The following is a 14,934-nucleotide window of genomic DNA, read 5'->3' on the forward strand; positions in this document are numbered from 1 at the left end:
TCAGCACCATCCCAGGAACAGGAAACAGGCATTGATGGATTTGGCCACAACAGTAAACCTGGGGCGTCGGCTGGTGGGCAGGAAACCGTCCGCCCCCTTCTCTCCCTTCCATGCAGATAGCCACCCAGCACTGTCCAGGTTCTCAGGTTGCAGGTGGAAACCCAAGCAGCTACTGATTTCCCCCAAAAGGAACTTTCTCCCAGGCAGGAATTGGTGCTCAACGAGGCGAGAGACCCAGCCGCCACGCTCGCCTTCTCGCCGCCAGAGGGCGCAGCGCGTCAGCCCCAGCCTGCAAGGTGGGCTCAGGCTGCTCGGGGCAGCTGGGCGTCCAGACCAGCAGGACCGCCAAGGAGGGAGGCTCAGCTCGTCTGCAGCCAGAGCTTGAGTTGTTGACTGAGGGGGTTTCTCCCCACCCCTGCTTGCGTCGGTCCTCATTCCCCATGTTTCTGCTTTAAATGGGACTACAAAATTCAAATGATATTTTATATCATTTTACAGACCAGCAAAACCTCAAGCTAGAACTCAATTATTTCTGGTGCTTTTACTTTCAAAAATCAGAAATCCGAAAAGGTTACCACTCTTCACAAGACAGGACGCCTCCTTCCCCTGCCATGACTGTCCCCTGTGCACCCAGGCCTGGGACGCCGCTGCTCCCCTCCTGTCCCTTAGTAAACTTCCTCCAGAGCCCCCCCCCCCCCCCCCCCCCCCCCCCCCCACCCCCCCGCCGCCCCCCCCCCCCCCCCCACCGCCTGAGGGACAGCGGGTCTGGTCTGTAAGCAGGGCGGTGGCAGAGACTGGTTCTCAGCATGAGCTGGACTGTACAGATTTCCAAGCAAGATTAACATGTTTGAAGATACAAAGTTTCAAACATAATGTCATATAAAGATGCCAAGGTCCCTTTAGCGAGAGGTCTTTCGGCCTTTGCCGCTCTGTGCAGAAGGCTGCTGAAAAGTCAGGCCAACGTGCCCCTGAGCTTCAGAAAGCTGCTGTGAGATCCTAGGCACGGGGGCCGGGGTCTCAAAGGCGGACGAACCACTGCTCGGGCCCCAGGCGGGAAGTGGGTGGGAGGAATGCGTTAGAACAGCATATCGTGGGGCGCCTGGGGGGCTCAGATGGTTAAGTGTCTGCCTTCGGCTCAGGTCATGATCCCAGGGTCCTGGGATCGAGTCCCGCATCGGGCTCCCTGCTCCTTGGGAGCCTGCTTCTCCCTCTGCCTCTCTCTCTCTCTGTCTCTAATGAATAAATAAATAAAATCTTTAAAAAAAAAAAAAAGAACAGCATATCGTGAAATCCCTTCCCCACGCTTAAGAATACTGTAGGAAATGGCAACTCTTTGGTAGGAGGGTGATGTTGCCACTGACGTGCTCGCTGAATCTGCACTCTATACGCAGAAACACAGAGCTCCCCCTCCTTCGGGCTATCATTTGCCAATACTGGAATATTGCTTCAAAATCAATGATCAATCAACTGTGATTAAGGACAGACATCTACTGTCTGAGCTATCGCTTGACTAATCATCCACTTTCCTTAATATCAAACCAGCCAGATTTTGGCATTTCAATGTGCGAGGAGTTAACAAGACATCCTTTGGATGTGATAAGTAGAGCCGTAGCCTTTGAAACTCCCTGTGGAATCTCTGAAATGCAAGCTTGTAAGTGCAGAGAGACTGGGAACAGGCTGTCAGAGACAGTGAGGACTCTGAGCGGGTGGTCCCCCCCAGATGCTGCCAGACCCGCTTCCGGCCGTGCTGCAGCCACGAGGGGGGACGACCCCCATGGAGACAGCCCGAGCGGGGCCGCTGGCTGGCATCCCTGAGTCATCCCAGCTTCCTTCTGGAACCAGAGCCTGGGGCAGGGGGGAACCCAGGGGAGCCTGGCCCTGAGCTCTGACGGCCACTTCAAAGACACCCATCCTCCAGTAACCACATTGCCAGCTATGTGGCCGAGATAAGGGGCCAGGCCACCTACCCGTGAAATTCCGCTCGAGAAAGCCCTGGAAACCCTGGAAGCCATTCCCTTCCTGCACCCAATTTCCACTCTCATGCCTTAAGTTCACCAATAAAGAGTGAACCCGTGAAACCCCAGCCCCCACCCCAACCCCCAAAAGTTAGAGACCGGGGTCCACGCTGCCTCCCTCTCTCCCTGCGACCTTGCTGTGCGGCCCCAGCTGTGCATATGCCCCCCAGGACCTGTGAGTAATAAAGCTTCCTCAGAGCCCCCTGATGGTTCTTGCTGAAGTGTGTCCTGTCATCACAGGAAGGACCACCAGGGCCCGTCCAGCCACGACGTTGGCCCCTGTGGGGAAATGCGTCTGGCGGCCCACCACCAGTAGTACGGACCCAGGGGAGGGCCTGGGCATCCCAGCATCACTAACCACAGGCCGAGACCCATGACACGCAGGCAGATGGCAGTGAGGCCCCCGACGGGAGCACCAGCGGGCCAAGGAGTCTTTCCTCAGTCGAAGACCTCACCTGCCCAGAGCCAGATCCACTGGATGGGTGAACCTGGACAAGACTGAGGGCTATAGGGGTGGCTGGGTGGCTCAGTTGTTAAGCGTCTGCCTTCGGCTCAGGTCATGGTCTCAGGGCCCTGGGATCGAGTCCCATGTCGGGCTCCCTGCTTAGTGGGGAGTCTGCTACTCCCTCTGTCCCTCCCCCTGCTTGTGCTCACGCACGCTCTCTCTCTCTCTCTCTCTCTCTCTGTCAAATCAATAAACAAAATCTTTAAAAGAAGAAGTTTTGCTGGACTCCCACAGAGCCAGCTTCTCGTTTCACTGATACTCTCTCTCTCTTTCCAATTTCCTTGGCTTTATCACTTCCTTCCTAAAACTTGTGCTTGCTTTCATCAAGCACTCTCTTTTCTCTGGTTGCCTGGGGTACCTGTTCACTTACTGATTAGGGACCTTTCTCTCCTCTTCTAAGCCCTCAGGGCTGTAAGACCCCCACTAAGCACTGCTTTTGCTGCATTCCACAGACTTTGCTATGCTGTATATTCATTTTCACTTACGTTCAAAATATGTTTAAATTTCCATTGAGACTCCCTCTTTGACACTTGGGCTATTTAGAGATGTCTGGTTTGATTTCCAAATAGCTGGGGAGATCTTCGTGTTACTCATTTCAAGGTTAATTCTGCTACTTTTGGGGGAGGCAGTCTTTAGACCCCCGCTTGGTCACATGAGGATGGGCCATGGCCTGGAGGATGTCTTCCCCAGGAGGTAAGGAGCCACACAGCTCGTGCTGGCCTTGTCACCTTGGGTGGGAATATCTTTCCCTGTTTCAGACTCACTGTGCGCTCCTTGGTTCTGCTTAAGCATGTGTGTCTGGTGGTGCCTGGCCAAACCCAATGCTCTATCTGTCCCCAGTGGGAAGAGAGGACAGGATCTTTCTGCTGTGGCACAAGAGAGGTGCATGCAAGCCAATGGCCCCACGTCAGCTGCCAGGAGGGACCAGCTGGCCATGGGGGACCAACAGTCACTGTTGAAACTGACCTCGCTCTGTCTTTTCTTCCTGTGAGTAGAGTATTGTCCCATCCAGCACGTGAATGCCGTGTGTTTTTCTTGGCAACTCCAATATGGAAGGGCAGAGGACAGAAGTGCTTAGACGTCTCCTCCCGGTGACAGGCAACAGACGCCACTTTGCTCAACACATACTTCATACGATTTCTATTCTTTTAAATCTGTTAAGGTTTGTTTTATGGCCCAGAAGACGATCTATCTTGGCAAATGGTCTATGTGTGCTTGAAAAGAATGAGTTTTCTCAACAAACAAACAAAAAAAGCTGAAGCAGACCATAAATACAGAGAACAAACTGGTGGGTGCCGGGTGGGAAGGGGAGATGGGCAAAATGGGTGAAGGGGGTTGGGGGTACGGGCTTCCAGTTTTGGGGGGAATGAGTCACGGGGATGAAAGGTACAGCACAGGGAATACAGTCAATGGTATTGTACTTGTGGTGAACACAGCACAGCACATACATTTGTCGAATCATTGTGTTGTACACCTGAAACCAGTGTTAACATTGTGTGCTAATTAGACTTCAAGTTTTAAAAACCATTAAAAAGAGAATAAGTTTTCTCTATTGTTGGGAGAAATAGTCTAAAAATGTCATTAGGTCAAGTTGCTGATAGTGTGGTCAGGTCTTCCATGTTCCTACTGACCTCCGCCCACTTGCTCTATCAAGTACTGACAGGAGTGTTGAAGACTCGAGCTATAATCGAGGATGTATCTTTCAAATCAACTTTTGCCTCTTGTGTTTTGGAGCTCTGTTATTATGTGCATAGTGTTTATTATCATTTTGTTTTCTTGGTGAATGGACCCCTTTATTATTGTGTAACATCCCTCTGAATGTTTTTATGGCCAATCTTTCTCCATCCCTTTACTGTTGACCCAGCGAAGTTGTGATATTAAAGTGGGTTTCTTACAGAAAGCGTATACTTGGGTATTGCCTCTTTATCCAATCTGACAATCTCTGTCTTTAACTGTTGTGTTTAGAACATTCACGTTTATAGTGATTATTGACATAGATCAAACTCTGTTATTTTGGTAGCTCTTTTATATTTTTCATGTTTGCTCTTTGTTTCTTTTTTCTTCTTTTTCTGTCTTCTTTATATTTAATTCAGCATTTCTTTTATTATTCCATTACATGTCTTCTATTGACTTATTTATATCTCTTTTTTAAAAACATTTTTTAGAGTTTGCCCTAGGGTTTACAATATACACTTTAAAATAATCTAAGTCCACCAGTAAGTAATATTATACTGCTTCATGTATGCAGTAAGGACCTTATGTTCTCAGATCCTCCCTCCTATACCTATTGTGGTGGTTGTCATACACCCCATTTTTACATAAGTTGTAATCATACAGTTCATTGTTAGTATTATTGTTTTAAACAGCTAGTTATCTTGTAGAGCAATTAAAAATAAAGATAATATTTTACCTTCATTTTGTCCACTTCCAACATTCTTCTATTTGTAGACCCAAGTCTCTGACCTATATCACATTTCCTCCACCTGAAGAACTTCCTTAAATATTTCTTATAGGGTAGGCCTGCTGGAAATAAAGTCTCTCTATTTCTATCTGTTTAGGAAAGTCTTTATCTCTCCTTTACTTTTGAAAGATAGATTTATTGAATATAGATTCTGGGTTGACTGTTATTTTCTGCTAACACTTTAAAAATGTCACCCCATTATCTTTCTTATGTGGTTTCTGATGAGAAGCCTGCTGTAATTCTCATCCTTGTTGCCCTGCAGGTGATGTGGTTCTTATGCTCTGGCAGTCTTCAAGATTTTCCCGTTGTCTCTGGCTTCCACAATTTAAATACAATTTGCCTCAGTGTGTGTGTGTTTGGGTATTTACCATGATTGGTATTCTCTGAATTGGTGTGGTAGCTATCATTGATTTTGGAAAATTCTCAGCCATTATTTCTTGAAATATTTCTTCTGCCTTCTCTTTTTCTTTTCTTTTTTTAATGCCTGAGATTCTAATTACACGTATGTTATGTTATTTGGTATTGTCATACAGCTCCTGGATGCGTTGGTTTTCTTTTTTACTCTTTGTATTTCAGTTGGAGCCCTTTGGAGGCATTTTTATTTCTTTTACTATGTTTTCAATTTCTAGAGTTTTGATTTTATTCTTTCTTATAATTGCATAGCTCTGCTGAAATTACCTATGTGTGTAAGGCTCCCACCTGTTTCCTCCCACATAAAACTTTCAGACCTAACACTATTCTCGCCTGTATCACCACAGATTAATGTTCTTTCTTTTGACAATTATAAGTGTGGACTCATACAGGATACACTCTTTTGTGACTGGCTAATTGGTTCAACATTTAGGTCTGTGAAATTTGTCCCTACTGTTATATGTGGCAGTTCTTTCTTTTCCTTGACATGTAGAGTTCCATTGCACAAATACATCTCAATTTACTTATCTGCTCTGTAGTTCATGGACATGTGAGTTGTTTTCAGTTCTGAGTATTAAGAATACAGTGGCTTTAAATATTTTTGCATGGTTTTTTGGTTGACATTAGCATTCATTTCTGTTGGGTATATAACCAAAGTGGATTTGCTGAATCATAAGGAAATCGCTTTCAAAAGTGATTGTGCTGGGGCATCTTCCCTCGGCTCAGGCCATAATCCCAGGGTCCTGGGATCAAGCCCCTAGTTGGGGCTTGATCAAATTTTATTTGATCTGTTTTAAATTTTATTTTTAAGAGATTGTTGCTTGTCATCAAAACATGATTAATTTTTTTATGGATCCTGTATCCCTCTATCTTGCTATATTAACTTTTTAGTTATAATAGATTTATTTGAACTTTATACATTAAAAATTATGTTATTAACTATAATAACATAATGCTGCTCAGCACAAAGTTCCCTTCTCCCTCTGCCCCTCCCCCTGGCTCGTGCTCTCTCTCTCTCTTTCAAATAAATAAATAAAGTCTTAAAACAAAAGTGATTGTGCCAAGTTCTGCTTCTTCCAACAATGCACAAGAGCCCCAGCTGACACACATCCTTACCACCATGTGGTAGTAGCACATTGTGACTAATTCTGTATTTTCCTGATGACTCACGAATCTGAGCAATTTTTACTATGTTTAGCCATTTGGCTATTTTCTTTGTGAAATGTCTATTCAAATCATTTGTTCATTTTTCTATTGGATTATGTGTCTTTTAAAAATTATTTGTGAGAGTCATTATTATGATTATTATATTTAAATTATTCACAAGATCCTGATACTAGTTCTTCATCAAATATATGCTTCTTCAGTATCTTCTCCAGCTCTTCTGCTTGCCTTTTCATTTCCTCAAAGGTTTCTTTTTGATGACAGATTTCTTAAAATTAAATGTCCCAAACTATTATATCTCACCCTTTAAGAGAACATGGAACATCATAAAATTGCTCTAGGTTTCCTATGAAAGTTTTATTATTTTTGATCTTTCACACCTAGAAATGCAATGCATCTGGAACTACTTCTGTGTATGATGTAAGGTAAGGGTCAAGCTACCTTTTTTAAATCTGGATAGTCTATCACAAACCATTTATTGCACGCTGCACTAAAGCATCACCTTGGATATAAATAAGTTGTCATACAATATGTAGGACAAGTACTGGACACTGTGTGCTGTCCAATACTCTAGCCACGTGTGGCTATTTACATTTGAATTAACTATAAATTAATTAGACATAAAATTCATTTCCTCAGACCCATTAGTCACATTTCAAATGCTCAGTAGACTCATGTAGCTAGTGTCTCTGTGGAAGGTGTCTGTTATGCCAGAGCTGCCACGTGGGCTGCTCCAGTAGTCATCTGGTCTACCTTCCCTCATGGCCACATTCTCTTAGATACTCTCCCTTCCTACTAAGTTTGCTATCTGCTAAAGTAAACCAGCTTTGTTCTTCAAGACCGTTACGGCTTTTCTTGGTCTTTTGAGTCTCTGTATACATTTTGGAATCAGCTTATCAACATAAGCAAAGTTAACTTTCTGGGATTTTGATACAAATGACATGGATTCCACATATAAGTTTTGGAAGAATTGACATCTTTATAAATGTGACTTTTCAAATCCATAAATATAGTATTTGCCTTTATTCACTTAGATCTTTAATTTCCCTCAAAAATACGTTCAATTTTCATTAGTTCTTCCTTTGGTTTTATACCTAGGTAATTGATTTTTTTAATGTTTTAAAATTTAAAATTTTATTTGATCTGTTTTAAATTTTATTTTTAAGAGATTGTTGCTTGTCATCAAAACATGATTAATTTTTTTATGGATCCTGTATCCCTCTATCTTGCTATATTAACTTTTTAGTTATAATAGATTTATTTGAACTTTATACATTAAAAATTATGTTATTAACTATAGCAGTTTTATTTCCTCTTTTCCAATATTTATAGTGTTATTTCTTTTCCTTGTCTACTGAACTGACTGGGTTGTATAATTCAACATTTAACCGACCCAGTATCAGGCACATCCAGGTCTTCTTCATGTTTTTAGGACAAAATGTTTACCATTTCAACATTATTTTAATTTTGTAGATTTAAAAAATCAGATAGGATTATTTACTTCTAGCCATAGATTCTAAAATTTTTATTATGCTTTGGTTTCCAACTGGGAGCAATTTTGTCCCACAAGGACATTTGGCACTATGTGGAGACACTTGCAGTTGTCATGACTTGGAGTGTGTGATGCTCCTGGCATCTAGCGGATAGAAGCCAAGAGTGCCTCTAAACACACGGTGCTTAGAACAGCCCCCACAGCAAATCCTCATCTTGATGCTTTAATGTTAAACTCTACTCACAAACTTGGAATCAATTCCACTTGATCATAATATCTTATCTTTTCAAATGTTGTTATATTTATTAGCTAATAATTTGTTAAGTATTTTTGCATCTGTGTTCATAACAGAAGTTGGTTTTAAATATTTCTTTCTTGAAATGGCCTTGAAGGTTCGAGGGATCATAAAAGATCATGTCTTTTACTTTGTCTATTCTCCAGAAAAATACATGTAAATTTAGTACTCTTGACCTTCTTTTTTTTTTTTTTTTTTTTTTTTTTTTTTTTTTTTTACCCACTAAAACAATCAGGGTTGGGTTTTTTTTTTTTGGGAAGTTTCTTTTTTTTTTTTTTTTTTTATTCTTGTATTATCCCCATACATTACATCATTAGTTTTCGATGTAGTGTTCCATCATTCATTGTTTGTGCATAACACCCAGTGCTCCATGCAGAATGTGCCCTCCTCAATACCCATCACCAGGCTAACCCATCCTCCTACCCCCCTCCCCTCTAGAACCCTCAGTTTGTTTTTCAGAGTCCATTGTCTCTCATGGTTCGTCTACCCCTCCGATTTCCCCCCCTTCATTCTTCTCCTCCTGCTACCTTCTTCTTCTTCTTCTTCTTCTTTTTTTTCTTAACATATATTGCATTATTTGTTTCAGAGGTACAGATCTGAGATTCAACAGTCTTGCACAATTCACAGCGCTTACCAGAGCACATACCCTCCCCAGTGTCTATCACCCAGTAACCCCATCCCTCCCACCCCACCCCCCACTCCAGCAACCCTCAGTTTGTTTCCTGCGATTAAGAATTCCTCATATCAGTGAGGTCATATGATACATGTCTTTCTCTATTTGACTTATTTCACTCAACATAATACCCTCCAGTTCCATCCACGTCGTTGCAAATGGCAAGATCTCATTCCTTTTGATGGCTGCATAATATTCCATTGTATATATATACCACATCTTCTTTATCCATTCATCTGTCGATGGACATCTTGGCTCTTTCCACAGTTTGGCTATTGTGGACATTGCTGCTATAAACATCGGGGTGCACGTACCCTTTCAGATCCCTACTTTTGTATCTTTGGGGTAAATACCCAGTAGTGCAATTGCTGGATCATATGGTAGCTCTATTTTCAACTTTTTGAGGAACCTCCATACTGTTTTCCAGAGTGGCTGCACCAGCTTGCATTCTGTGGGAAGATTCTGATAATGGATTTAATTGACTTAACTGACAGAACTATTTAGATTTCCTATTTCTTCTTCATTGACTATATAAATTATAGTTTTAAAGGAGTTTATCCATTTATAGAAATTGCCAAATCCTTTTATAATCTTTCTGATAGTTGTAGGTTCTATAATGATGTCTCCTTTTTCATTCCTTATATTGGAAAATTGCTTTTCTCTCTTTTTTTCTTGATTACACTACAAATTTTTCCCAAGCATAGTTGGCCTGGCAAGAAAATAAGATCATCAGATGCCAAAATCCATTAAAAAATTGGGGTGAGCAAGTGCATGGGAGCCAGGCGCAGCTGAGGCTAAACAACGACTCTGGAATCTCGGCTCTTGGGACCTGGAAATCCGCTTCACTGGCTAGAATGATGCCAATCTGAACCCGGCCTGGCACGAGAAGGTAAAGTGTGGTGGGCAGGTGCTGCGAGGTGCTGGCTGTGAGTTTGACACCAGCTTCACTTCAGTGCAGAGGAGAGCAATTCGGATTCTCTGGACAGTGCTGGATGCCCCTGACCAAATGTGGCTGCCAACAGTGAGGACCTGGCGCCTCGAGGAGCAGCACTATGGGGTTCGGACTGGCCGCGATAAAGCAGAAACTGCTGCCAAGCACAGCAAGGCCCAGGTAGAGATCTGGAGGTGCTCGTGTGATGCCCCACCACCTCCGATGGAGCCTAACCATCCCTTCTAGAACAACATCAGTAAGGATTTCAGGGATGCAGACCTCACCGAAGGTCAGCTGCCCTCCTGTGAGCGTCTGAAGGGCATGATTACCAGAGTGCCTTTTTGGAATGAAGAAATCATTTCCCGGATCAAGGAGGGGAAAGGGGTGCTGATTGAAACAGATGGCAGGGCGTTGTCAAGCATCTGGAGGGTCTTTCTGAAGAGACTGGTATGGTGCTGAGCCTGCCGACTGGAATTCCCATGGACCGTGAATTGGACAAGAACTTGATGCTCATCAAGCCTGTGCAGTTCTGGGGGGATGAAGAGGCTGTGGGTAAAGACAGAGAAGCTGTGACCACCAGGGCAAGGCCAACAAGTGAAGGCAAGCGGGCTGACTACTTTCCCAAGAATGCCCCCACCCCCCCGCCCATCCCCTTCTCTGCACCTGTCAAACTGACCACATCTGTGGGCCTCTTCAGTTTTAGCTGCAGATAGGAACCGGTGGCTCCTAATTCCATTAGCCATTTTGTCTCTGGCACCCATTCCCTTCCTATAATCTAGTCAGAATGGCACTTCTGGGACACAGGTCCTCAGTCCAAGCTGAGGGACACTCTTACCCAGGCGGTGGTCTTTGCTACTTTGTTTATTTCTAAGCACCTGCTGAGGTGGGGATAGGGAGGAGCTATGCTAAGGTGTGACCAGTGAGAAGCAAGAGAGACTATTTGTGTTCGCAGGAGAGAGTCCTGTCCTATTCTCATCAGGTGACTCGTCTGGGGAGCTCCAGTCATTCCAGAGGAAGATGAATGTGACCTGCATGGTGATTACAACAATCATTGCTCCTCAGACCCGGGAAGAGCTGGCCCCAGAAGACTGGGACCAACCTGAATGCTTATGCGTTGCATTTACTTTTACAAATAAATACATATAGATAATAACACAAAAAACCTTCTGGGATCTCTAGTGGTATTGAAATATCAAATATTCACATGTGATCATCCAAAACTAAGCCTTTCCTCACACCAACGTGGGGTGAGCTCCTTGACTTCAAGGCCTAGGAGTTCTTCCCGCCGTGTGTTTTAGAACCCCTCCCCTGCCTTACCGCTCTTCTGGCAGTGAAACACCTCCCAACCGTGCTCGTGTGTCTTTCATTGTTTCTGTTTCTGATCATGCTCTAATTGTTTGGCCCTGCGTCTCGGGCCCAGTACTCATTTTGAGTGTAACGGTAGTAAATCTTTTTTTCCAGTTCAGTATAGTAAGGGAGTGATGTGCAAAAAAAAAAAAAAAAAAAGATTGCATTGTTGTAGGTTGTAATGGGTTGAACTGTGCCCTCCCTACCAAGAAACCATGTGGAAATCCTCAGCTCCAGTACCTCAGAATGCTACCTTATTTGGACATAAGGTCTTTCCAGAACTAATCCAGTTAAAATGAGGTCATTAGGGTAGGACCTAATTCGGTAAGATTGGTGTCCTTATAAAAAGAGAAAAAGTTAAGGAGATGTATGCACAAAGAGACCACCATGTGAAGATACAAACAGAATTTGGGGTGATGTCTCTACAAGTCAAGAGCCCCAGAGATCACCAGTCAACCAGCAGAAACGAGGAGAGGGGCATGGAGCAGATTCTCCCTCCCAGCCTCAGAAGGAACCTGCAGACACTTTGATCGTGGACCTCCAACCTCCCGAACAGGGACAATACATTTCCATGGTTTCGGTCACAGAGTCTGTGGTACTTCACTTTGGCAGCTTTAACAAACTCATACCAAGTATGCAGGGAAGCCAGGGAAGCCTAGGGGACACCAGCCAGTTCTAGTGACCGGGTGCACTGGTTTCAGGGGCCAAGTCACGGTACAGGACAAGTGACCACAGGACAGGACGCCACAGCGGAATCTCCATGTGAACACGTGTCCCCAGAGGGAACAGCTTCTCTGAAAGCCTGAACCGTAAAGTAAGGTGTCCAAAGGCAAGGGAGTTGAGGGGTCCCGTGTGTATCTGGGTGTAGCATAAAAGGAACATGAGTGTAACCCATATAGGAACTTGAAGATGGAATTTAAATATCTGTGTGGCTCAAAAATTCTGGCCAAGAATTTGGTTTCAGATTCCACAATTTCATGGTACCTCCGAGCTCCCCGGCTAAAACAAAGGCAACTGATTCCTATAAGACCTGACTTCATGCCCACATCTCCAGTATCCCCACAAACATATCCCAGTTGCATAGGAGCTCCCAGCGACAACACCCACATACCCTGAAATATCAGGGTTTTAAAGGGCTTTTCTGAGCATCAGAAGAAAAAGAAAGGAAGAAAGGGAGGGAGAATCAGACACAGAAGTTCATGAGGTTTTGGAACTTTTAGAAAAATAAAAGTAAATATACTTAATCTGCTAAAAATAAAAAAATCCCAAATTTACGACTAAAATATAATACAAGCGAGGTTTGAGATAAACAATTGCTTCAGAAATGAAAACTAGCCGACGTAAGCCACCTGGGGGCTTGGCCCCCTGCTAAGTAGGGGATCACACGGAGGAGGCCCAGGGCCCCAGGGAGAGGAGCAGAATGTGGCTGACGGCTTCGTACCTGGGAAAGCCTACGCCCCCACTGGCAGGTCCCTGACCCTAGGGAGTCTCCCTTGTTGGCCTGGGGGACCTGGAAGAGGAGCACTTGGGATGGGCCTCATCCACAAGCAGGGGGTAGGAGGTGGTGTCTGGCCTTCCACGTCCCAGCGGTGTCTCACCCCTCGGGAGGGGGCTGGGCTGCTGGCACCTCCCCACCCCCAGGGCCAGCCTCGGGGGATCAGGTGCCCCTGGGATCATGTGCAGGGGACCAGGAGGGGCCCAACGGGGATGCTCTTGGTAACCGGGACAGATGGGGTCAGAGCAGATGTCATCTCCTGGCTCCAAAGTGCAGGTGCCCCCTTGGTTCCCCTCTGGAGATCACCGCCGAGCCACCCGAGGCCCGGGACAGCTGCACCTCCCCTGGCCCCTGCAGGCGGGGGGGGGGGGCTCACCCCACAACTGCTCTAACCTGCATTTGGCAGCCCCCAGGGCTTGGACAGTGCCTGACCTCACAATGGCCCTATGATCGGCATTTCGGCCTCAGTCACTGGAGGGGAAGAAACTTCAGGAACTGTCTCGGCAATGGGGATTGACAAGGAGGAGCCCGGGGTCCCATGGGGACCTGATGTCCTGCAGCATAAGGAAGACCCCTCCCTCAGCCGCTGAGGGTGAGGTCAGGACACGGCGGTTGTATTGCTTGCAAAGGCCCTGGGGCAGTGAGTAGATCAACATCAGAGCAAGAGAAGCAGATGTGCGAAAGGAGGTTGAACAAAACTCTTGGAGAGACGTTTCAAGAGTGAGTCCTGAAACCTCGGGGGAAGGAGTGGATCCTAGTGTTCCCGAGAACCCAACCTGGACTTGGGGGCAGCCTTGCAGGGGGGCTCTCAGGGATGTTCCCAGCCCCTGTTTCCCCTCATCCCTTTGGGGGGCGAGGGGGTGAAGGGGATGAGGAGATGAGGGGGTGGAGGGTTCTGTGGGGCCCAGGATGTACACTCAGAGGAGTCACCGCTTCTCGGGGAAGGTGGAGGGCCCTGCTGGCTGAGGTGGTGTCAGGAAGGCTGCCGCTGGGGACATCTACCTGCGCTGGGGTGGACGGTGTGAGCACTAGAATGAGGGGGGAGAGCAGAAGGGGCGAGGGAGGGGGGGAGGGAGTCCCTTTGAGACTGCCACACCAATGTTGTCACCAAGGTCCGGGCTGGAACTCTGCCTGGGAACCTCCCCGCACAGCAGACTCCACCGCCATCGCCTGGTCAGCAGCGCCCCCTGCTGGCCCCTCCACGTCCGGCGGTCCTCCCGTCTTGCACCCCAGAAGCAAAGGTTGGGCACCGAAACCCCTGTCCACAGCAGGCCAGGGTCATGCCATCCATGCACTCCTTCCGCAAATATTGACCAAATATCAACTATGCGCAAGGCACCGCTTTGACCCAGAGCAGTGACCAGAACGACAGAGACCCTGCTGCCCGGGTTAATCTTCGGGGAGACAGGAGAGACAGCAGGATGGAAAAAAAGCCGCATATTTCAGATCAGGAGCCCTGGAGCGAGTGCAGGGGTCCCACCTCACACGCACATCGGCGAGCTGAAGTGCGTGCATTCACGTGCGTAGACAGAGACATGGAAAAGGCAGGGGGTCCGTGCTGGCTGCCGTGTGCGGAGTGGAGAGGGGGGGCTCACTGCCGTGACGGCCCCAGAAGCTGGAGCCCTGGCCCTCCCGGAGCGTGCACCAAGTTGGGGGAAGGCAGAAGCCACAGGAGGCAAGCACGCGCTGGTTCCAACTTTGGAGCAATGATGAAGCAAAGGTGCATCTAGCCGCAAGCTCTTCTTTACATTCTTATAAATGTTTCTTGTGTCTATAAGACAATGTGACCACCCAGAGAGTCTGTATCTAGTGCCTTTCAAATATGGAACCACGACGTCCTGCATCTGTGAGCTAAGGGAGCCACACCCTGGACAGACAAGACAATTGCTTGTATTCCGGTTTTCTGCCCAGAATTTGCTGACCTCTCTCTTCTCAGCCGAGGAAGGGGCAGACGTGGGTATGTCTGGTTTGGTTCAAGCAGAGCTCCGGGGCCCAGGGGAGGCTCAGCAAGAGGAGGCCAGGGCCCCCGGGGGCAGGGAGAGAAGCCTGTGAGCGAGGAGCCCCGAGCGCTGAGCTGAGCTCTCTCTCCCGGAGACGCCCGGCGGGGAGAGGCGAGGTGCTGCAGACGCAGCTGTGCGTATTCTC

The 14,934-nt window shown here is 46.5% G+C and overlaps 1 pseudogene; it reads left to right on the forward strand.

Moving 5' to 3' along the window:
- The first annotated feature begins 3,185 nt into the window (after positions 1-3,185).
- On the forward strand, positions 3,186-10,660 carry LOC118016336 (annotated as a pseudogene).
- The last annotated feature ends 4,274 nt before the right edge of the window (positions 10,661-14,934 follow it).

The sequence above is a fragment of the Mirounga leonina genome, unplaced genomic scaffold (assembly GCF_011800145.1).
Source record: "Mirounga leonina isolate KUSES-001 unplaced genomic scaffold, KU_Mleo_1.0 Mir_166, whole genome shotgun sequence".
In the NCBI taxonomy this organism is placed as follows: Eukaryota; Metazoa; Chordata; class Mammalia; order Carnivora; family Phocidae; genus Mirounga; species Mirounga leonina.